The sequence below is a fragment of the Rattus norvegicus genome, chromosome 1 (assembly GCF_021556685.1).
Source record: "Rattus norvegicus strain SHRSP/BbbUtx chromosome 1, alternate assembly SHRSP_T2T, whole genome shotgun sequence".
Lineage (NCBI taxonomy): Eukaryota > Metazoa > Chordata > Mammalia > Rodentia > Muridae > Rattus > Rattus norvegicus.
The window spans coordinates 28,425,545-28,450,292 of NC_141534.1; the positions used below are offsets into that span (position 1 = coordinate 28,425,545).

General features: G+C 39.2%; 1 protein-coding gene across 2 annotated transcripts in view; it reads left to right on the plus strand.

Moving 5' to 3' along the window:
* Window positions 1-24,748, plus strand: part of Trmt11 (tRNA methyltransferase 11) — a 197,588-nt gene that overhangs the window by 159,046 nt on the left and 13,794 nt on the right. The window contains exon 14 of one of the 2 annotated variants that reach the window (XM_087578851.1): window positions 14,619-16,291. The exons of the other annotated variant lie outside the window; for it this stretch is intronic. The gene's annotated coding sequence lies outside the window, so the exon portion shown is untranslated. Of the gene's footprint in view, window positions 1-14,618; window positions 16,292-24,748 lie in introns of those variants that run through there. 2 annotated transcript variants of the gene reach the window in all.

Below are 24,748 nucleotides of genomic sequence, written 5' to 3' on the forward strand. Positions count from 1 at the left end.
AGACTTAGATGCTGGTTTCCTGGGAATTTGGCTTAAGTTCACCTCCCAAGCATCTCTGTGTATCCTGGGAAAGCTGGCTTCCTCAGCCTTTCAGTTTCAGGGTCAGTCTGTGTATAGACTGTTTCACGAGAAGCATCACACAGTGCTCTCATCTCTACAACCTCTAAGTCGTAATTCTGTCTCTACCTAGGGAAGCGCCACAACGTTTACTGGAACTTTAATGACATAAATGAACTATCACATACTTCCGTGTATCAAAGTGGAGTGTCACTTTTAACTCAGACTCTGGATACCCAGAACCCACCTCTCTCTCTCTCTCTCTCTCTCTCTCTCCTTCTCTAGAGGAGAAAGGTTTTATTAAAGAGAGCAGGAAAACAGGAGCAGATGCTCTGCAAAGCACCAACAGACTGTAGACAGGTGGCTCCAGAGCCCTGAGTCCCTTTCTTGGGTTATGTTTTATAATTTTTAAATACATAATAATAGGCCCCATAAAATAGTTTTGTGTATGTATATGATAATATATGTATGGGTACAATATATGTATATGTAACGTATAATATATGTATAGAATAATGTATGCACATGTATGTATATAATATATAATGTGTTTAGAATATTCACCCCAATTCCCTCTTGATCCCCTCCCTCTCTTGATGAATCAGTTCTTCTCAGATGGTTCCCTTTCTATTCTCATTTGTGTGTGTGTGTGTGTGTGTGTGTGTGTGTGCGTGTGTGTGTGTGCGCGTGCATGCGCATACAGAACTGTTCTCAGTCACAGGTTTGCAGAATTCATGCAATGAGAAAATTACATGGGAAGAAAAAGTGTTTTATTATGATCACATTGCTACTGGGTCTGTTGCTGTGATCATCATGCTTTAACATTTATTATGTGCCATTAGTCTCCTAGACAGACCCTGGAACTAGATATCAATTCTGTTCAACAAATTATGCTTGAAATGAGACAGCAAAACTACAAAGTGGAAGAAATGAGAAGCGCTCCAAAGCAGAACTATTGAATTAGTGTATTCCCAGGAGAGGTAGGTAAGGATAAGTGAGTTTGATCGAGGCAGCTGGAATAAAGAGTGTGGGAAGAGATGTGGATACCTAGCTTAGGGGTGGTTTGCAGCCATTTCCAAGATCCTTAGGAGGGACTGAATGGATTGTATGATCTCGCACTCAACTTGTCCTCTGCCCCAGCTCAGACCTATGGAGTGGGATCATGGCACGTAGAATTGCAGGTGGAAGTTTATTCTGGCACTGGCACAACTAATGCAAACAATACAACCCCAGGCCACAGGGGAAAAGAACCTGAGAGAAATTTATTTTTAATATCATTTAAAATTAAAGACATAATTTCTTAGAATATTTCCTCCTAAAAACATGCCCTGGCCCACCCTTTCTTCTACTTTCGACAGGACACCCTGCTATTGTTCCATTGTGCTCCTTAATGACAAAGGTAAACTGCATGTTATTTATGGAAACTGCATGGTGTTGACTCTACTAATTATGTGGCTACTCACTTTCCTGCTACCAGATCACCTTTTGTTTGTTGCTTAATGCTATGTCCCTTCTGAGTTTGAAGAGTAAGTCAGAAATAATAAACTACAGTTGTCCAGGGTTGTTCTGTGTGCATTTTACAGCTCACGCAAGGATTTAAGGATAGCTCAAGGCAGGATAGCGTGAGCATGGGTTTTTTATTACCTTCCCATTACATATTAGAATTCCCTGAATTCTATGGGAAAGATTTTAAATAGAGTTCTGTGGCTCTAGGAATGTTGGGAATGGATCTGTCTCTTTAGATCTGCAAGAAAGACCCACATCCAGATCCCCAGAACAGCAATGTTCTAGTGAGGTGAGGTTTCTTCTCGTGTTGTCTCTTGGTTTTTGCATGGGGAGCAAGACGTTCTTGGCATACTATTAGTTCTTAGTAAACAATGGCTTTGAGTTTCTTTCCTGTCCACTTCAACCTCTTTCAAACTTCTAATGCAGTAAGGTATAAAAATACGTATCTTTTATGTATAGTGCAAGCTAGTGCAAGCTGAGGACCCAACTATGATCACTAGAACCCACCTAAAAAAGCTACAGGTAGTAATAATCACTTGTAATTCTAGCACAGGTTCATTGAGACTAGTGAATCCCAGAGGTTTACAGGGAAGCTAGCCTGGTCTACTAGTCCCCAGGTCAGTGAGAGAGCCTATCTAGTCTCTACAAATCCACAAGTACATGTGCAACTGTGTGCGCGCATGCGCGCGCGCGTACACACACACACACACACACACACACACACACACACGAGAGAGAGAGAGAGAGAGAGAGAGAGAGAGAGAGAGAGAGAGAGAGAGACCAATTTAAGGTATATGCTGCAGGAGGATTTGCTGCCATATCTCAGTTGCTCCTTGTTCTGCTTTCATCCTTCTTCCCGTCCTTCCTTGGTGAATAAACGATGCTCTTAGAGAATGCTCAGTGTTATTCAGTGTTTGCACCTCAGTATAGAACTTGAATAAAAACTCCCAACTGAATGATCCTTTACTATTGTGTACTAGGAATGAGTCTGCCTCTTGAAGTCTGTGAAATAATTCCTGAAGTTGCATTGAATGCTTGAGTCTTTGATATCTATAAATCCTGCCTCTTCTTTTAAAAGTGGGAGGTTTCTGTTTGAATGCTGTTTCTTCTCCTTCAGTCAGCTCAGTTCTGACACACGGGAGATACCAAGCTTCTATCCCTGAAAAACTTTGGCTATATGCCAGCCAAGAATAATTCCAGGACACTTTTTAGTACTTACAGACAGTTCAGCCCTGCCATCAGCAATGATCAGTTGTTACAGAAATAATAAACACTGGGTGTACAATGGGTTGCTGGAAAATGTGTGCCTTATTAATTATCCTGTATTTTGGCAATCATGTCAACCATATCTAGATTCTATTACTCAGCATTGCCTCATCTGTCATTTCCAGAGATCTGTATTTAGCTAACTACTTTCTTTTACTTCATTGTCTATTTTGAGCCACTGAATTACTGTTACACCCACCCCCACATCACCCCACCACTCCAGTTAACCAAGACTCCTTGAATCCATTCCTTACCACTGCTTTCTGTTTTGCTAAGTCTGCTGTAGCACAGACAGCCTCATACTATTTTCAGAGGACCAAATGATTTAGCATTCTTTGTTGAATACTACATGGTCAGATCTTAAGTGTACCTAGAGAATCAGTATGACACCCCACCCTTATTCAGGTATTTTCATTCCAGCTGAGCAGGTGAACATTTGAACAAGCAGTCACCATTAATATGCCAAGGACCGTAATTAAAGTACAAACAAAATGATTCACAGAGTTTGACTCTCACCCGCATATTGGTTAGATGATTGTTACAGCATTTTGACATTTAAAGAAAATCTATGTCTGGTTATTTGGATCATCTGATGCAAACAGGGCACTCTTTCACTCGGGGTCTTACTGGATCTTACTGTTTTGTTTAGGATTTCTATTGCTCTGATAAAACAGAAGACCAACATCAGCATGGGGAGAAAAGGGCTTGTTCTGGTTTACAACTCTCAGGTCACACTCCTTCACTGGGGGAAGTTAAGGTGGGAATTCAGGTAGGGTAGTAACTTGGAGACAGAAAGTCATGCTGAGACTGTATAGTAGAACTGTCTTGGTCTTCATGGTGTGCTCAGTCTGCTTTCTTATATACCCGAGGCCCACCTTCCCACAGTTGGCACCACCCGTGATGGGCTGGGCCATCCACATCAATCACTAATTAAGAAAATTTACATAGGCTTATCCATGGGCCATTCTAATGAGGACATTTTCTCAATTGAGGCTTCTTTTTCCTGAATGAGTTTAGCTTGTGTCAAGTTGACATAAAACTGGCCAGCCTCAGTGACAAATTGTATGGTCTTCCTATTTCTGAGTCAAATCCCAAATTAATTTAATTTGTGGGACAGTCACATATTTATACCCAAGGAATTGTTTTCCTTTTTTATTGGATATTTTATGTATTTACATTTCAAATGTTATCCCCCTTTCCCCCTCTTCCAGTCCCCTCCCCCTGCTTCTGTGAAGATGTTCCTACTCCCACCCACCCACTCCCACTTCAGCATCCTGTCATTCCCTACATTGGGGAATGAGCCTTCACAGGACCAAGGACTTCTTCTCCTATTGAAGCCAGACAATAACATCCTCTACTACATAAGCTGCCGGAGATATGGGTTACTCCGTGTGTACTCTTTGATTGGTGGTTTAGTTCCCAGGAGCTCTAGGGGTTCTGGTTGGTTCAACAATAAAAGAACTTCTGGGGGAATCACCATCCCTGACCTCAAGCTGTATTACCGAGCAATCATGACTAAAAACTGCATGTTATTTGTACAGAGACAGGCAGGCAGATCAATGGAATAGAATTGAAGACCCAGAAATGAACCCACACACCTATGGTCACTTGATCTCTGACAAAGGAGCTAAAACCATCCAATGGAAAAAAAGATAGCATTTTCAACAAGTGGTGCTGGTTCAACTGGAGGTCAGCATGTAGAAGAATGCAAATTGCTCCATTCTTATCTCCTTGTACAAAGCTCAAGTCCAAGTGGATCAAAGACCTCCACATAAATCCAGATATACTGAAACTAATAGAAGAGAAAGTGGGGAAGAGCCTTGAACACATAGGCCCGGGGAAAAATTTACTGAGTAGATCACTAATGGCTCATGCTCTAAGATCGAGAATTGACAAATGGAACCTCATAAAATTACAAAGCTTTTGTAAGGCAAAGGACACTGTGGTTAGGACAAAATGGCAACCAACAGATTGGGAAAAGATCTTTACCAATTCAACATCTGATAGAAAGCTAATATTTAATATACACAAAGAACTAAAGAAGTTAGACTCTTGAGAATCAAATAACCCTTTTAAAAAATGGGCTACAGAGCTTCACAAAGAATTCTCAACTGAGGAATACCAAATGACCAAGAAGCACCTAAAGAAATGTTCAACATCCTTAGTCATCAGGGAAATGCAAAGCAAAACAACACTGAGATTCCACATCATACCAGTCAGAATGACTAAAATCAAACACTCAAGTGGCAGCAGATCTGGCCAGGATGTGGGGAAAGAGGGACACTTCTCCATTTTTGGTGGGATTGCAAACTGGTATAACCACTCTGGAAATCAGTCTGGTGGTTCCTCAGAAAATTGGACATAGTGCGACCTGAGGACTCAGCTATGCTACTTCTAGATATATACTCAAAATATGCTCCAACATATAACAAGGACACATGCTCCACTATGTTCATAGCAGCCTTACTTATGTTATCCAGAAGATGGAAAGAACCCAGAAGTCCTTCAACAAAGGAATGGATACAGAAAAGGTGGTACATTTACACAATGGAGTACTACTCAGCTATTAAAAACAATGACCTCATGAAATCCATAGGCAGATGGATTGAACTAGAAAATATCATCCTGAGTGAGGTAACTCAGTCACAAAAAAGCACACATAGTATACACTCACTGATAAGTGAATATTAGTCCAAAAGCTCAGAATACCCAAGAAACAATTCACAGACCATATGAAGCTCAAGAAGAAGGAAGAACAAAATGTGGATGCTTCAATCTTTCTCAGAAGGGGGAAAATACTCACAGGAGGAAATACAGGGACAAAGGGTGGATCAGGGACTGAAGGAGAGGACATCCAGAGTCTTCCTTGCTTGTGGATCCATCTCATATGCAGCCACCAAACCCAGACACTATTGTGGATGCCAAGAAGTGCATGCTGACAGGAGACTGATATGGATGTCTCCAGAGAGGCTCTGGCAGAGCCTTACTGATACAGATGAGGATGCTTGCAGCTAACAATCTCAGACTGACCCAGGGAGCCCAATGAAGAAGTTAGAGAAAAGGCTTAAGGAGCTGAAGGGATTTGCAACCCCATAGGAAGGACAACAGTATCAATCTGAGGGATTCTTGAGTTGCCCAAGTTGAATGACACAGATAGTAGAGTGGGTTCTTGGTGTGGTTTTCCGTTTCCCTAACAATAGTACTTGTATTATTTTTTATTATAGCAAATAGCTAATGAGAAATCTGAAGTGTTATAAGTTATTAATTTCAACAATCTTTGTAAGCATTTTCATCAGTCTTTTGACTTTTAAAATAAATCTTAGGAAATCAATACTAATATCTGGAAAAAAGCATTGGAGCCCCAGTTTTATTGTGGATCCCATGAGCATTTCCTTCGGGTAGTAGTTTATAAAAGGGATTGCTTGACATTATTATTCACAGCTTTAGTGTGAAAATGAAAGCAAATGTTGGTCATAGAGAAATGTATATCTAGATTCTAAATGATTTCACAGGATGTATATTTGAGAGATTGTATCTCTTTATTAGGACTCTCTAGACCAATGGAATTGATAAACATTTAGGATTAACTTCTAGTTTAGGTCAACTCCAGTCCATAGTCAAAACTGGTATACTAATTATATATAGTTTTTTCTTTTTTTGCGTGGGTATTAATTAATAAATAAGTCACAAATACTAAAACAGGGCATGTGTATTTGCTTTCCCCAAAGTGAGCTTTGAGATTATATGCTACATTTTCAATCTTTGTTAAAGAAATATGGTAATTATTAGGGTATGTATTTAAGGGAAGTTTATATACCTTGATTCCCTACAAGGAGTTGTAGAACTCTTGTTGCCCCAAAGAGTTCTTTAATTCTTTCAGGTTTACTGCTGGCTCTAGGGATATTTTAGCTTTAGAATATGTAAATTTGATAGAACTATGCTACAATTCTCTTTTTCTTGTTCAAAGTTTTTCATTTGGGGTCTGAAGAGATGGCTCACTGGTTAAGAGCAGTTGCTTATATTGAGGACCTGGGTTTGGTTATCAACATCCATACAGTGGCTCACAGCCATAGGTAACTATAATTTCAGGGGATTTGATGCCCTTTTCTGACATCTTCAGACACCAGGCGCATACACATAGGAAAAACACTCAGACACATAAAATAAAATTTAAAAATCTGAAAGATTATTTATAAACTTTCTTGTCTGATTTTTAAAAATCTTTTCCCCTTGAGGGGTCAACATTAATTTGTTTAGATGGTTTTTAAAGTCATTTTTAGAGAGCCACTTTTTGTTTGTTACCCTGAAGTACTTCCCTTATCACATGAGAAAAATCACCTTGTCTTTCACCTTAAGCCCTAGGTCAAACCATTTTCCCAACATTGCTTAGCTTGCCCTTAGGTTGATTATTTTGGAGTGTCTTTGTGTGATCTTGATCTTCCTTGTGTTCCCCAATTGTTTAATAAGACCCTTCAAGCATCTACTAACATAAAAGGAATAAGAACAAACAAGGCAATAAAACCTTTTAACATATATGCCATCAAGAAGACACTGAGACCAGAAATGTCACTGTAAATGAAACCAGGAAATGTGGACTGTCATAAAAGCTTTACTGCCTAGTTACTGTGTAGGCACAGTCATATCCCTTAGGTCCTCTGAAGCTTACTTTTCTCTTGTATATCCACAACACAGGATGCCATGCCTTACCCTACTCTTACCACTGGGGAAATTCCTCCCACTCCTCTGTTTAGGTTAGCTTTCTGGAGAAGTGCTTTATCCTCAGAGCACTTGATTACGGACTTATCTCCCCATTCTTCTGCTGTCAGTAGATTTACCATAAATGCTTCCTGAGAGTCTCTCTCTTAAAAAGATTCAGGCCCATGTTAAGTTCACCCCAATAAAAATAGAAGCACAAGATGCAGCAGCTGCGGTCCCTCTTAAATCTCTTTACATAACATCCAGCGACTAAGTGCCAGCTACTATATAGATAGCGCTCACAAAACTAGCAGCGGGTCCTCTCAGAGCATGATAACACTTTAAGTGGCTGTCGGGTCTTAGTCATTTCCAGTAGTTCAGGGAATGTCTGTCGCCTTATCTACTGAGAATTCTAAAAGTTCCTGGGGAAAACAAATCATATAATCTCTCACCAGGACAACAAAAGCCACTAAACAAAACCAAACAAATGGCCTGATGACCTCGTGTCATCTGAACGGGGTAGAGGGTCCTCTTTTCCTCATGTTTTTATCTGTCAGGTGCAGGGTAAATGCTGATAAAGTGATGGTTTAGAAAGTGAGCCCTTCAATTAATTTTCTTGCACTTCTCAAGTAAAACATGGACAAAGAATTGACTTAATTCCTATGTTCTGTTTTCTGGATTTGTTATTTGTGCATATATACATATATATGTGCCCATGCACATACATTTTTTATTCTTTAACAATAATTTGAAAACCGACTTACCACTTCCTCTATAGTAAACACTTTGCTATAAGGGAATTACCAATGAAAATTACAGAAAGTATTTTGTGAGACAAAGCACAGAGGAAAATGTCTTTATCATACCTTAATGCCTATTCACTTTGGAAATATCTTTTCCCTTTCTCTTAAAGCTAGGTTGCACACAGTTATTCATTAGTAAGCATTTTGACAACTATTTAAGCTGCCAAGTATCTTTTATAAACACTTTCTTAGGTAAGTAATGTTTTAACACCCTTTCCCAAAGGGTCAAATTGGCAGACATAGCCTTTTCCTTCTTTTCCATAGATTCTAGATCTAAATCCACAGGACAACATATATGCTGCTCATTTCCTAGCTTAGCTTTCTCCTTTCTTCAAAGGCTGGCTTCAAAGCCCAAAAGCTCGAATTACCCAAGATACAATCCACAGACCACATGAAGCTCAAGAAGAAGGATGACCTAAGTGAGGATGCTTCAGTCCTTAAAAGGGGGAACAAAAATATTCATAGGAGGGGATATGGAGACAAAGTTTGGAGCAGAGACTGAAGGAATGGCCATTCAGAGCCTTCCCCAGGTGAGCATACAGCCCATATACATATACAGCCACCAAAACTAGATAATATTGATGAAGCTAAGAAGTGCATGCTGACAGGAACCTGATATAGCTGTCTCTCTCCTGAGAGGCACAGTCAGAGCATGACGAATACAGATGCGAATGCTAGCAGAAAGTCATCAAAATGAGAATGGGGTCCCAGTTGGAGGAATTAGAGAAAGGATTGAAGGAGCTGAAGGGGCTTGCAACCCCATAAGAATAACAAGAATAACCCACCAACCAGAGCTCCCAGGGACTAAACCACTACCCAAAGAGTACACATGGACAGACCCATGGCTCTAGCTGCATATGTAACAGAGGATGACCTTGTTGGCACCAATGCGAGGAGAAGCCCTTGGTCCTGTCAAGGCTGGACACCCCCTCCCCCAGTGTAGGGTAATGTCGGGGGTGGGAGGTAGGGTGGAGGGTGGTTTGGGAGGTGAACACCCTTATAGAAGAAGGGGATGGGGGATTGGGATAGGGTACTTATGTCCGGGAAACCAGGAAAGAGACTTTCAACATGGCCATTAGTCACTAGGTAAGCCTAGTGAATGTTGAGCATTGCACATTGGAATCTCCTCAAGCCAAACTAGTTCCTCATAACAGGAGCAGGTTGGCTTTCCTTTAAAAGCACACAGCTGATTATTGGGTGTGATGGGAAGAATATTATGAACATTTTGTGTCACACAATTTTTTCTATTGGACTTCTATACCCACAGCTCACTACTCTCATGGGTTACATGCAGTCTTTCCAGGCATTTATGGTGTTAAAAAAGACTGTCTTTCCTCTCCTCTGGGAAAGGTTCTGATGATTATAGCATGTGTCATTGTGTAATACCATCATTCTTTTGATAGAGAAAATAGAAGATAGAAAACAAAATGCCAAGCAAGGAAAAGTGAAGCAAAGTAATGCAGGGAGAGGAAAGGAAATCTCTGAGGGGCTAGAGTGTGTCAGCTTATTCAAGGCCCTGAATTTATCAGGGAGGATTCAGTATCCCAGGCGTACCATGTTAATTTTTCAAAGACTCATATTGTATTGGCTTGAGTATATTTTGAAGATACCTTCCTGGAAAAACAAGTTGGAAATATATATCAAGGGAATAAAAACATCTGCATACTTAGAGACAATAATTATAGTTGTGGATCTTTATCCTAAAATAGCAATGAATGAATAGATTTTAACCAAAAGATTTTCACTAAGACATTACTTAAAATAGAAAAAGTATTAGAACAAATCAAATGTTTATTGTAGGAAATGGACACTATGCAAATAAACTCATAAATAAATAAATGCAGTAAAAGTGACTAAAGCGGTTCATGAAACACTGAGATTTCAAGCATATAAAACACACATGCGCAGAGGAAGGAATTCTAATAATGGTTATTCATGGATGCTAGTTATATCTCTCTATTTTCTTTAATGTTTTTAAAGTTCCCTAACATGGTCATTTATTACTTTTATATACAGTAAAATGTGATATTAAAAATTCACTCAAGAGCAAGTGCATATCAAAGTTATAAACCTAAAATATGGATGCCTCTGAGGAGGCTGGCAATAGCTGAACAGCACCTACCCAGAAGATAACTGAGGAGTTTTGAGACCTTCCCTTACGTCTAGGTCCTTTGGGTTCATGATATATGAGTCTATATAGAACATCAACTATGCGGTATGATATCAAGGTTAGGTTTTTGGATAATGTTATAGCTCACTGTGGACAAGTCTGGAGATTAAAAAGCACATTACATGAATATCAGCTTTAAGGCATATTCCTAAGCTTTTCTGGATAAGGGCAAAAATGTTTGTGAAGTCAAAAGAGCATGTGGAATTAAGTCCTTCTGGGCTCAAAAATATAGGTAGCAGCTTTTTCTCTTTACTAGATGTTGGTGTAGCCTCTGTTAGAAGTTTGTTTGTTCCCAATGTGAGTTTGCTTCCACTCTTTCAGATACGTTTGTCAAATGCAGAGAGCGGGTCTGGCCTCACTGTCCTGTTTCTCTAGCTGCCATGCCTCTCACACCTCTCCTTGCTCAGGTCGTTTTGTCCCGAGTCAAGAAAATCCTTGAAACTCTACAGTTACTGCAAAGGAACGTTGATCATTATTCTTTTGAACGGCCGCAACACACTTTTGGTTTTTCTTTTCTAAAGATTGTATTAAATTGTTAGATTTCTATTTATAATAATTCATTTTCAATGTATTTCATTGTATTTCATTTGTATCTTGCCCACATAGAACTGATTTTTCACTCCCTCAGAAATTGGGTAGTTTGGCTGGTCTGGAGGCTGACTTCCCTACTTCATGCAATTCAGATCTGATCAAATCTGTTGACTTTCAAAAATCATCCCAGGGGATGTTTCACATTTTCTCAATGAAGTATTTTTGTAGAATAAATAGGTTCTGGGCAGAAAAGAGGGAGCACCGAGCTAAAAACTCCACTTATCCTACCACTTACTGTCCTTAGGAGAAATGGACAGCAGACTGGACTAAATTTAGCATGAGAAATAACTGGGTGTGGACCTCAATCTGTTGTCTGGCTGACAGAGAAGGCCTTGTTGATTGTGTAGAAAGAAGATCCATTCCATTTAAAGCAATGTGCATGCTTTTGTTTTTCTTTTTGAGATAAAAATCTCCCTTATGCCACTGTGGCTTTGTATTTGTGACCTGCCTTATCCTCCAAAGTGCTAGGATTACAGGAATTCGTCATTATATCTGACTGACCATGTTCTTTGAGATTATAGGCATTCATCATACCGAATCAGTAGTATGCTCCTTAGACTTTCCAGGTCAACTAATTTTGGGTTCACTCCTCTTTAACCATAAATCTGTTTCTTTTACACAAGACTTTCTCATCTCCAAATAGTTTATTTGAAATTGTTAAAGGAATACTAAGCTAGATTACTCACTCTTTGTAAGAAAAGTCTATTTATCTGTAAGTATATAATCTACAAGTCTTATACATAGTTGAAAATCCCCCAAGGAAGATTCTTTAGTGGGCTCTAAAGACTGCTGACTTGGATTACAAATCCTGAGGCTATACTTAAGCCTTTCTGTTGCACATGTTCTTTATTTATTATGTAGGATTTAAGAGGAATACCTTACCTTTGAGACTTGCTTTGATGGTAGGGTGAGCTAATGTTAAGTGCTTAAAATAGAGCTTGGCATAGAGCAGGCAGTCAACAATAATTCTAGGAAGTTGTGTTAAAAGCTTGAGTTCATATAGCACTTTGTAGAGTCAGCTTATTCCAAAAAGTGAATGGGACTCCCTTTGTAGAACCTGGCCATCTTTTGAGGGAGGAAGAGTGTGCATAATAGGGAGACCTGTGTCTTGCAATGAAATGGATTTTTTCTTAGCACTGGTCAGAGGTCAGAAGGGCACTAAACAAGTTACAAGATGCCAGTGAGATAAAGATGCTGTGTGAGCAGAGATAGACTTTAACACTCTCAGTGGACAAAGGAAGTGATGGATCTGCCTAAAAAATTGCATCCTGCAATGCCCCCTCCCCCCACCAATGTTGCTGTTTATACAAATAGGCATGAGAACTCCCCGATAGGGGGATAATCATGCTTCTGATGGAATTGCTGCTTCGCTGTTGTATTCTGTAGAAATGAAGTTTTAACCTTGTGCAGATTCTAAGAACCAGATTTTATGATACCAAGAGTTGAAACCAATGTACATTTTGCTTTGGTCATGTGATATAGGTATTATGGCTAAACCATTCTCCCATTTCATAGAGTTCTTTCTTGGTTCCATTTATTTTCATGCCTTTATTATGGTTGCTATTCTTTCTTTCCTAGTTCCTATCTCTTGTCTGTTACATTTATATTTCAGTCTTTTAATCATTCGTCTGTTCATTTCTTCTGAAAATTTAAATTTCAAATAAAATGTAAAATTTAGAACTCACATTTCAAAAGATGATTTACTTACGTTTTAGCTTGATCTGTGTTTCCATGTGCGGTTCAGTCTTAGTCATTTTCTCTTTTATTTTGTGTTTTTTGTTTTGTATTGTGGGGTTTTCTGGTGAACCAAGATTGTCCATTCATAATTACGTGTGATATGTTAAAATGATTGAAGCGATGTGCTTCCCAGGTGATTAGCCACAGAAAAAAGATAAATTGTCCTTTAGAGGGGTTCCCAAAAATAACCTAACCAAAAAATTCTTATCTGAGTCCCCCAGTTTCACTGGAGCAATATTTCATGCTTTTTATGAAGTGTGAGCTTAGATGTCGTGATCTGGGGGGCTGAATGGGTCCAGGGTGGGGAATATCATCCTTCAGTGTATTTTGGAAGGTCTTTCATGTCCATCATCCCTCTTCAAGTTTCTCCCTCTGTTCCACCCTGCTTTCCCTCCCCATGTGACCCTTTCTCTTTTATTTTCCCTTCTCCGTCTAACTTTAAGTTCCAGTTTGTTAGTGTCATATGAATTTCTTAAACGATGAGAGTATCTTGACATTTAAAATCAATATTTCTCTTTTCTCTCCAATATACATATGCACATGTATTCTGAATTCCACTTTCTTTTTATGAACTCACAAGACACACTGTAACATTGTCTCATAGAGCAGTATTTAGGAGAAACCATACCTTTAGGTAGCTATGATCTATGGTATTTTCCAAAGACCCCCACCGTTTCCTTCTGTAGTGTTCCTGTCTATTTTATACTTTACACTATCTCCCCTGACCTTTTGGTTACTGGAGTTTGTCACCTCAGAACCTGTGACCCTGTTTATGCAGCTCCATGTTCTTCTATTAGAAACAGCATTTGTGTTCCCCCCGGCACTTGAATTGTAGTCATCATGTAGGGATCCCTCCCTGCCTCAGTTTATTCTTCAGGCTTCTAGAACTTCCCCTTGACTTTAGTGCCTCAACAGACTGTGTCTTTCCTTTGGATGTCAGCTGGGTTTTGGTGGGTCTAGCTCTGGTTATCTCTACTTTCTCAAGATTAAAAAAAGGAGTTCAGATGCCATGGAATCCCAGAGTCCTGTGTTAGTTATCAGGCTAAGTAGAGCCCTTTGAAGATACTAAGACTGACTCAAACAGCTGAGCTGTCTTCATGGAAAGCCCACGAGAAAAGGAAAAAAAGATCGCCGCCTCCTCCTCCTCCTCCTCCTCCTCCTCCTCCTCCTCCTCCTCCTCCTCCTTTTCCTCCTCCTCCTTTCTCTCTCTCTCTCCCCCCCTCTCCCCCCACCCCGTGTGTGTGTGTTTCCATTCTTCATTCATTCTTCAGATACTACACAATTTGCTAAATTTCTAGAGCACATTTGCTATATTAAAAGCACAGATAGTAGAAAGCCAAAATAAAAATTTCCTGCAGGGTTCTGTGGACTCACTTAGCATGGTGTTGGTCTCCACTAAAGAACACACACACACACACACACACACACACACACACACACACACACACACACATATATATATAAATAAAAAAATAAAATCTGTATCGGTATATATTAGTGGCTGTTCTGAAGAGAGCATCCAGGGTAAAAAAAGCTATATAAACAGAAGCTAAGAAATCTGGGACAAGTAAACTTGAAAAAGACAAGATTAGAGAGTTGTTTGAGACAGGGTGAGGAGCACAGCTATCTCCTATCACATGTTCACGGGGAAAGAGGAGGAGTAAGTAGATGGTTCTGAAGAACCGAGGCTGATTCTATGAGTTAGGAGTACAAGAGGGAGCAGGGTGGGGAAACTTAAACAAAGCTACTTTTTGTCTCCTTAATTTACGGTTTTTCTTCTGTTTCTATTTAAGGGAGAATAACTCATAGCTGAAATTTTCTGACCATGGAGAATATTCTGGACTTCTAACCATCCAAGAATAAAACAGATGACCACTTGGTGGGGGTGTTGTAGAAGGGATTGTTCGCTGATGGGGTAATCAACCAAATGATCAGCGATTTTCCTCTACTTAGAGACTGTGTGCTTGAATCTGCCCTATGGGAGGTTCTTGCACATTTGAAAATTCAAGTACAGTGCTGTGTTTTCTAGATACCCTAGGAATGCATTTTATTCTAATTTTCCTAGTTGCAATAACACAATGCTACTATGCAAGTAAATCCTTTGTTTTAAGTATTTCTCACACAGGTAAATTACCAGATCACAATGCCTCTCTATATTTTTAGAATGAATTTTACTGCTTGTTGTATAAATTAATCACACAGAGGTCACTTATCCTAAATATTGGCTCATCCTAATTTTTGCCCTAATTTTGGGCTGAAAAACAATACTTATTTGCTCCTTTCTATCCTGCTAAATTCACAGGGGAAGCTACAAATAAACTCTTCCTACTATCACTTAAAATCATGAGTATGCTAAATCTGGAAAATTTGGTTAAGAGGATCTGTAATTAAATGATTTAGCTTCATTTCTTTCATATGCGTTGAAATTGAGCCTTATTAATTTTTCTCCCCAAAGCCTTTTCTAATGTCCTCCATCTGAGTTCTGTTAATTTTCTCCCCAATCACTGGCCCACTTACTATGTTTTGACTAGAGCACTGCTATTTGTGAACTCGTCTCTTTCTCATGGCAAGTGGAGATCTGTCCTGCACATGTCTGAAATACCCACAACACCTATTGTCCTCTCTGCATGGAGAGATGCTCAATAGATGTTTGTGCTTTGAAATGACTTTTAATCGTAAACACATTTGCTTTTATGCACTGTGAATTCAAGTCCAGCAGTGACTAAGAGAGTGAGAGTCAAATGTCGCTTGTGAGATTAGGGTAGCCTTGATTTAGCATAGATCATGATTGCTACATAAAAAGATGATGGTCACGATGGCTCTGGATATATAGGATCATGGTGAGAAGAAGAAATGTGGACCATGCTGCCCACATCCATGCCTTTATGTTTGTGGTCTGCCACAACTTTGTTGAGTACTTATGGGTAGTTTTAAAATAGACAGGAAATTTGGTTATGGTTTTAGTTTTACCACCTACTAGGAATGTTGTGTTAGGGAAAACACCACCCTTGCTGGTCTTACTTCCCTCTTGTAGGGGGAGCATTGTAGAACCCACTCGCTCTAATAATCTTTGACTTTACTAAGTTGAACGGTTCCCACCTTCTATGTCATTGTCTCTTTTCCACTGCTTACAACATGTATAACTTCAGACAAGTAACTTAAAATTCCAAACAATTCTTAGCATAGTACCTGGTACAGGCAATGTATCCAATATAGGTTTTTGGGCCTTGTTTTTTTTTTATACTTATTCCAAGTAGCACATGGAAAACTGTATTTGTATTGCAACACGGGATACCTCTGATCACCCACTTAGTCCCCAATGTGACATCTTTGTCCCTTACTCTGTTTTTGTTTTTGCATAACTAATCTTTGATTTCTGCCTTGTTGTCTTGTGTTCTGGGATCATTGTGAAACTTTCCATCCTTATGCCCATACAGCTCACAAATAAACAGACAAGAGTAATCACACGCAGAGAAGTTATCTTTTGGATATCCAAATCTGAGAGTCTGGTGAAAAGCACAGTTAAGAAGGTCATTGTCCAGAACCTCATCTTTCTTAGGCTATGGATGGTGCTGATATAACTGTGAAACTGTTCATTGCAGTGAAATTCTGCATTTTAGTTTAATGAAATATATTGCAAATTTAATCTTCTATAAGCTTCTATAAGCTCTGATTTAGTGGTATATTATATCCCATTAGAAGTGGTTGAGAGCAAAATGAGAAGAGGAAAATAATGGGTCTTTAGTCTCAAAGAATTTGCATTTCAATTGGATGTGATAGTTGAGGAATTTTCTTTGGAAAATAATTACTCATCATATGTAAAATATTATATATATATTTTACTATTTCAGCAATATAATTTAATTTAAATGATTTTTATTTTTATTTACATATATTTGTGTGTCTATATACGATTATGTACACATGTGTGCAGGTGCCCATGGATGACAGAAGAGAACATCAGATCCCTCTGAGCTGGAGTTACAGGGAGTGGTGGGCCATCGAATGTGGGTGTTGAGACCTGAGCTCAGGTCCTTAAGAAGGACAAGTGCCCTAACTGCTGAACAATTTTTCAAGTTCCTTATTTAAATGTGTTTTCTTAAATTTAAAAAAGCCAATTTAGTTTAGAGAGCTTAGACACATGTCAGCAGCTTGCTGGTCAGAAGAGAAGTGAGAAAGGCCCTCTGACTATGATCCTAGGGTCCATGTGTCAACGTTTTTAAACAGGATAATGTGAGACTATGTTCTGCCTGCCAAAGGTATGTTGGGTTAAATGTTCTTTTGTATGCTTCCCTGATTTTATTATTAATCTGAAAAATATTTCTGCTTCTCCAATGTGATCCACAATTTTCCAGCTTTGAATTCTTGACAATCATGATTTAAAACTTCAAGCATATGATTATGAGATGGTGGTTCTTAACATTTACCACAACCTCCCAGCTAACTACATAGGAGTTGACATTCAAGATGTCTTCTAGAAGCAAAGAGGGATCTTTCTCTCCATATTCAGACCAACTCCTTGGGAAAACATTAACAGTGTCAAATAATCCAAATGAGGTAAGTCAGGAGCTTTACTCCTCTGTAGGAGAAAGCCACCACCACAGTATTCTCCATGAACAGATTTGAAATACAATAGTTGGACAATATTTGTCATTATTTATTAGATTTCAGGAGAAAATTTATAATTACTGAGTATCCAGGAGGAAGTTATCTCTTAGAGTCAAGTCTACTTACACTGATAATTATAGATATTTATATTTATTTCCTTTGGCAGACGTGGACAAACACAGTTTTGAAAAATACTTTGTAGAAAAACAAAGCAAACTATATTAAAAAAAATCTACCACAGAAGGAATAATAATAGCTTCCATGTCTGGAGACAGCAGACAGGCATTAAATATAAAGGAATTATTTCATCTTGGACAAGAGAATTGCTGTTACAGCAAATTTCAACCTTGTCAGGGTCTGGACAGTTCTTCAGTTTAAAACTTCTCCCCTGACAGAGCTCAGGCCACAGACGAGATAACTGATCTGAGGCTTAGCAGTACTGGCAAGGTGGTGCATTATGGGATTTAGCGATAGAGTGTTTGCTCCCTAAAGAGAGAACTACAGGAATCTCAGGAACGCGCATCAATCCCCCGGTGTAGAAGCAGTACATCTAAGTGTATTTCAAGTAAATCCTCACCTCACCACATAAAGCTACAGTTCTAGCATGCCTTCAGAAGGAAATTAGCACAGGGGACCCAGGGCGGAATGACTCTCCTAGAGACAAATCCATCCTTTAACTCTTCATTTGACTGGGCTCTCTCTCTCTCTCTCTCTCTCTCTCTCTCTCTCTCTCTCTCTCTCTCTCTCTCTCTCCATCCTTTAACTCTTCATTTGACTGGGCTCTCTCTCTCTCTCTCTCTCTCTCTCTCTCTCTCTCTCTTTGAGGTCACTATCTTCTCTTATCTATTTATCTACTACTACATCAAGCTCTTGACTTTTCTTTTAGACAATGCATAAAGTGTTGGATATTCTCTTAGGTATTACTGACTCAGATAATTAAAAAAAGTTCACTTCTTAGCATTGAATCCAATAAAAAAATGTTTGGTTGTTCAATCAAATTTCATAGTACTATTACTACAGTATATCTTGTAGACAGGTCACTCTTACAAGTTGCATGGTTTGAAGCTAGTTGAAATTGACAGTTACATTTCTCCACCAATGGAGATAATACACTTAAGTAGTGTAAATGCTTACATGAGGCTTACAACTGCTCTGTGAATAATGACTTCATTAAGTATTGTCTTCACAACCAACAGATTGGGAAAAGATCTTTACCAATCCTATAACAGATAGAGGCCTTATATCCAAAATATACAAAGAACTCAAGAAGTTAGACTGCAGGGAAACAAATAACCCTATTAAAAAATGGGGTTCAGAGCTGAACAAAGAATTCACAGCTGAGGAATGCCGAATGGCTGAGAAACACCTAAAGAAATGTTCAACATCTTTAGTCATAAGGGAAATGCAAATCAAAACAACCCTGAGATTTCACCTCACACCAGTGAGAATGGCTAAGATCAAAAACTCAGGTGACAGCAGATGCTGGCGAGGATGTGGAGAAAGAGGAACACTCCTCCATTGTTGGTGGGATTGCAGACTGGTAAAACCATTCTGGAAATCAGTCTGGAGGTTCCTCAGAAAATTGGACATTGAACTGCCTGAGGATCCAGCCATACCTCTCTTGGGCATATACCCAAAAGATGCCTCAACATATAAAAGAGACACGTGCTCCACTATGTTCATCGCAGCCTTATTTATAATAGCCAGAAACTGGAAAGAACCCAGATGCCCTTCAACAGAGGAATGGATACAGAAAATGTGGTACATCTACACAATGGAATATTACTCAGCTATCAAAAACAACGAGTTTATGAAATTCGTAGGCAAATGGTTGGAACTGGAAAATATCATCCTGAGTGAGCTAACCCACTCACAGAAAGACATACATGGTATGCACTCATTGATAAGTGGCTATTAGCCCAAATGCTTGAATTACCCTAGATCCCTAGAACAAACGAAACTCAAGACGGATGATCAAAATGTGAATGCTTCACTCCTTCTTTAAATGAGGAAAAAGAATTCCCTTGGCAGGGAAGGGAGAGGCAAAGATTAAAACAGAGACTGAAGGAACACCCATTCAGAGCCTGCCCCACAGGTGGCCCATACATATACAGCCACCCAATTAGACAAGATGGATGAAGCAAAGAAGTGCAGACCGACAGGAGCCGGATGTAGATCGCTCCTGAGAGACACAGCCAGAATACAGCAAATACAGAGGCGAATGCCAGCAGCAAACCACTGAACTGAGAATAGGTCCCCTGTTGAAGGAATCAGAGAAAGAACTGGAAGAGCTTGAAGGTGCTCGAGACCCCAAAAGTACAACAATGTCAAGCAACCAGAGCTTCCAGGGACTAAGCCACTACCTAAAGACTATACATGGACTGACCCTGGACTCTGTCCCCATAGGTAGCAATGAATATCCTAGTAAGAGCACCAGTGGAAGGGGAAGCCCTGGGTCCTGCTAAGACTGAACCCCCAGTGAACTAGACTATGCGGGGAGGGTGGCAATGGGGGGAGGTTTGGGAGGGGAACACCCACAAGGAAGGGGAGGGGGGAGGGTGATGTCTGTCCGGAAACCGGGAAAGGGAATAACACTTGAAATGTATATAAGAAATACTCAAGATAATAAAAAAAAAAAAGTATTGTCTTCAACTTTGTGGACCTATGTGTAAGGGGTGGAGAGTGACCAATGTAATTGCCAATAGCTTGGTTTCAGTTAGTTTCATACAGCACTTTTGGGTCTATGACTCAAGAAGGAGTGAAGTATTTCTGGCATGGAGGTATTATTTGGGGTTCTAAAATGCCTAATTGGGCCATTTTCCTTGCCATTATTTGGTGACTGAATTTAGATTCATTTTAGGTATCTTCTATCTTTCTTATCATATTTTAAATGCTAGTTATTGTTAGCTCTTTCCATAGTCCCACATTCCCCTTCTCTTTTATCCTCTCCCTGTATAATAAACCTATTCTAGCTGCCAAAAAAAAAGTTCACTTCTGTTCTCAGCAATAATGACTGGGTAGGTTTTATTTGGTCAGTGCAATAGGACCTATCTAAATAGGTAGAATGTTAGAATGTGCCTGAGGGCATACTTACCAAATTGCTTAGATGAGTATGTGTGCTATTTTCTTCCAGAGAGAGAGAGAGAGAGAGAGAGAGAGAGAGAGAGAGAGAGAGAGAGAGAGAGAGAGAGAGAGAGAGATTGGTTTAAGTGCAAATGAAAAAGAATGGTCCAGCAAGGTTGGAAAATGGTCTCGGAGGTCAAGAGCACTTTTTGCTCTTGCAGAGGACCTGCATACTTTGATTTTCAGCTTCTACAGTTTGACTTGAAGAACACAAATCCAGTGCCAGGGGATCCAATTACCTCTTCAGAACTTCAGAAGCACTATGTATACACATATTGTTTGCTTGCATGCATGCAAGCAAAAAGCTCATGCACATAAAATATAGTTTGAAAATCTAAAAATAATTTTTAAAATGCTACACGATTTTAAACTTTCAAAGTTAACAATAATCTAGCTGATAGAGATTTTGGTGTTAAGTTTCAAGGGACAGTGGTTAACACAGAGCTCACAAGTGACCAAAGAGTAGAGAGTAAGTATCTGTAAAGTGTTCAGCCAAGGTGTGGCATCTATATACATCTGTATCACCTGTACTTCCAAGATTTAGTGGCTACTTTGGAGGAAGAGGCAAAAAAATTGTAAAAGAGGTTGGGAAGAACCAGAACCGGTGTCTTCTGGATATAATGGACAGCAAGAGTCATGAAACTCATCTGTGTGCCAGACTAGAATCTGCATAAGATCAAGCCAATTGACACTCCAGCATGTGTGTGTGTGTGTGTGTGTGTGTGTGTGTGTGACTCACAAGTTCCTTTCTTCAACTGAGGAGTTACAGGTAATTGGTGGCACCCTAGGGAGAAAGAACCATTCTTTAAAGTGTGGTCCCTGGTAGATTAATCACCCTTCAGTGGAGGATCCTACAACCATGTGTATATAGGCACCACAAATTAGATTTAGGAGGTTATAAAAAAAAGAAAGGATAGAAAGTTGAGAGGTGGTGGAGAAGTGGAGAGTGGGTCTGCGAAGAGCTACCAAGAAGAGTACAAGAGTGAACATAATCAAAGTACATTGTATAACATTCTCAGAATATTCATAAAATACTGTATTAAAAGTATAAATTTAATAGTACACAGGGACTAAAGCTACACATTTTAAATGTGTGAATAAGGCAGCAACTTGAAAGAAATGTTCCCAGTCCTAGATATCCTGTGGAACAACTTCTGAATTGTCCACTTTTATTTGCTTTTACACAGGGCACATCCATTTTTGAACTGTTATCAACAGGGCAAAGTGCCTTGATTATTCAGAATATTCTGTGGTCTTCTATTGATCTTTTGCTTGTTACTTGCCTTCAGTTTAGCAGACAGGCACAGCATGGTATCTTACCATTTTATTTCCTGGCGCGACCCTTTAACTACCCTGATGTACATCTGTGATGCTGTGTTGGTGTCCAGTGGGCAGATATGTGAATTAAATGCTATAGGTTTGAAATAAAAACTATTGTCAGTTTTAAAGCATTATGATCAATAAGCCATTCCTTCTGTTTGGCTGAAACTGATCATAGTACCAGAATATGCTGTCTTCAAAACAGTAATGACACCATGACAGTATTTAATGACTTCCAACGTAGGCAGAAAAACTTAGAACGCAGAACTTAGGGTGGGCGTGGTCAGGGAATTATAGCATAAAATCCATATGCTTTAGAGTTGCTTGTGCTGTGTAGGTTAGAGAAACTCAGGTATGTTTTGGGTTAGTCCAGTCCTTCAAACTATTTCTTTCAAATGTTTTCTTTCAACCAAATCTGAAACACATTTTGCCAAAACCCTTTTTCCCTTAATTTTTAAAGCCATGTGTATTTAGAGGGACATTTAATCCATATGTTTTGACTCATTTACACTTAACTCATCAAGATATTGTTTTTAAGAGTTACTTGAGCTCCATGAAGCCTATTTTATAAGTCTTTTCTCCCTCACTACTAGGAAGTTGTGTTTTGCTGGAAACAGACATTGAACCCACAAAATAATTAAATTCGAATGAAAATTGAGAATGTACAAGATTTTTTTTTGAGAGCCACTAAACTTAACTTTGAAAAGCACATTCTTCTCTTGCAATTTTTTAAGTTACTCCTCAATACTAATATGCTTTGGCTGAGATGCTATATTTGATCATCCTTTAAATCTATGTTACAGTTAAAGGTCTGGATGTTTGTTTCCCAAAATATCTTCCTTAGCGTAATGCATAAAATCAAAGTCAAAACATAGAAAGTATGTACCAAGGAATGAGCTCTAAACTCCTTTTGAGTTTCATGTAGAACTATGTTCTTTTGAGTTCTATGTAGAGCTTTTCTTTTCCTACTAATGTTCTACATCAAGTACTGACCTGGCTGCTTCTGGGAGGTGGTTATACAATTGCTTTGCTCACTATGTCTACAACCTCAGAATCTTTGAGCCTTCATGTCTGTCTGTCTGTCTGTCTGTCTGTCTGCCTGTCTGTCTGTCTATTATGTGTTCCTATTTTTTGTGTGCATGTGTGTGCCTCTCTGATTTGTTTGTTTGTTTGTTTTGTTTCTTGAGCTAGGAACTCCTCCTGCATTTCATGGATTGGCCAGACTTGCTGTCTAGAAAGCTCCAGATATCCTTTCTTGGATTCACCCTGGCACTCAGGCAGGAGGAGGGTTGCTGGGAATTTGAGGCCAGCCATTTCTTCATGATAAATATCAGTCAGCATTATATAGCAAGACCCTATCTCAAATAATTATTTTTAAAAGTAATTATTCAAGATTACTAGGAGGACATTTTCACAACTGTCTTTTCGAGAGATTCCTTTGTCACCAACTTGACTCCTCGGAGTTAAGTGACTCGTGAGTCTCTCCCTTCATGAACTTATTTGAAGCCCAAAGAAGTTGGAGAAGGATAGACCTCTGCTCTCACATCAGATATTTAAATATTAGAAAAATTTCTAAAATGGGTGGTGGCGGCTTCAATGCAGATACTTTTAGAATCTGTAGCATTTAACTATCGATGTTAGTCCTAAAGGATGCTTTATGTGATGCCTGTTCTCTTTACAATGTTGAAAGAACAAATACACGTTTTTCTAAAAGGGAAGATGAAGAACACACACAACACATATAAGACACAATTTCCTATAGTAAAACCCCACTCTCTGTGTGTGGGCTCTGAAGACTGAAGACTATTAATTACGTCACCTGGCTAAGAATCACAGATGCATTTATGTTTATGTGAACTAAACTCTAAATTTACTTTTACTTTCATGTTCTCTCATTGAAATAGACATAAAATATTTTATTTTTTATTTTTATATTACATGTATACCTGTATGGATTTGTATGCACAAGGGCAAACGTCTATGGAGACCAGAAAAACGATTAGCTCGTCTTGAGCTGGAGTTTCAGTGTGAGTCACTGGACTTTGGTGCTTGGAAGCAAACTCTAGTGTCTTAGTTTGGGTTTCTATAGCTGTGAAGAGACACCATGACCATAGTAACTCTTTTAAGGAAAACATTAAATTAGGGGTGGCTTATAGTTCAGGGGTTTAGTCCATTGTCATGGCAGGAAGCATGGCGGCATGTAGGCAGACATGGGGCTGGAGACTTGAGTTGTGAGTTCTACATTCAGATTGGCAGGCAGCAAGAAGAGAGAATGAGTTATTGGCTAGGTTTGAGCTGGTGAGACCTCAAAGCCTACTCCCTACCCCACTGACACACTTCGTCCAGCAAAGCCATACATAATTCATCAAGGCCACAACTCTTAATAATGCTACTCCCTATGGACCTATGGGCGCCCTTCTCATTCAAACCACCACATCTGGTCCTCTGGAAGGAAAACAAACACTCTTGACCAACCATTGAGCCATCTCTCCAGCCCCTCTCAAGTAAATTTTTGTTCATCTAGCCACCTGAGCAAGAAGCAAAAGAAAATTTCAAGAATAGCAACTGACTACAGAAAACCTGTACAAAGAGTTGTGGAAGACACAGATGAAATGAAAAGAATTTGGTTGGAAAATGGTAATTCTTTTTATGGTGAGGTTCATGGGTAAAACTTACAGTAATGATTAATTTTTTTCTTAAGATAATGAGATAATAACTTCAAGTCATTGCTCATCTGAAGTGTTTTATTTCCCCACTCTTCCAGTTCTTCGGGGACATTTGTCTATGAACATTCTATGTAGTTCACCTTTTAAAATTCTCTTGACAAATTTGCTGAGATTTGAAACTTCATGAAAAGACTTGATAAGCAGAC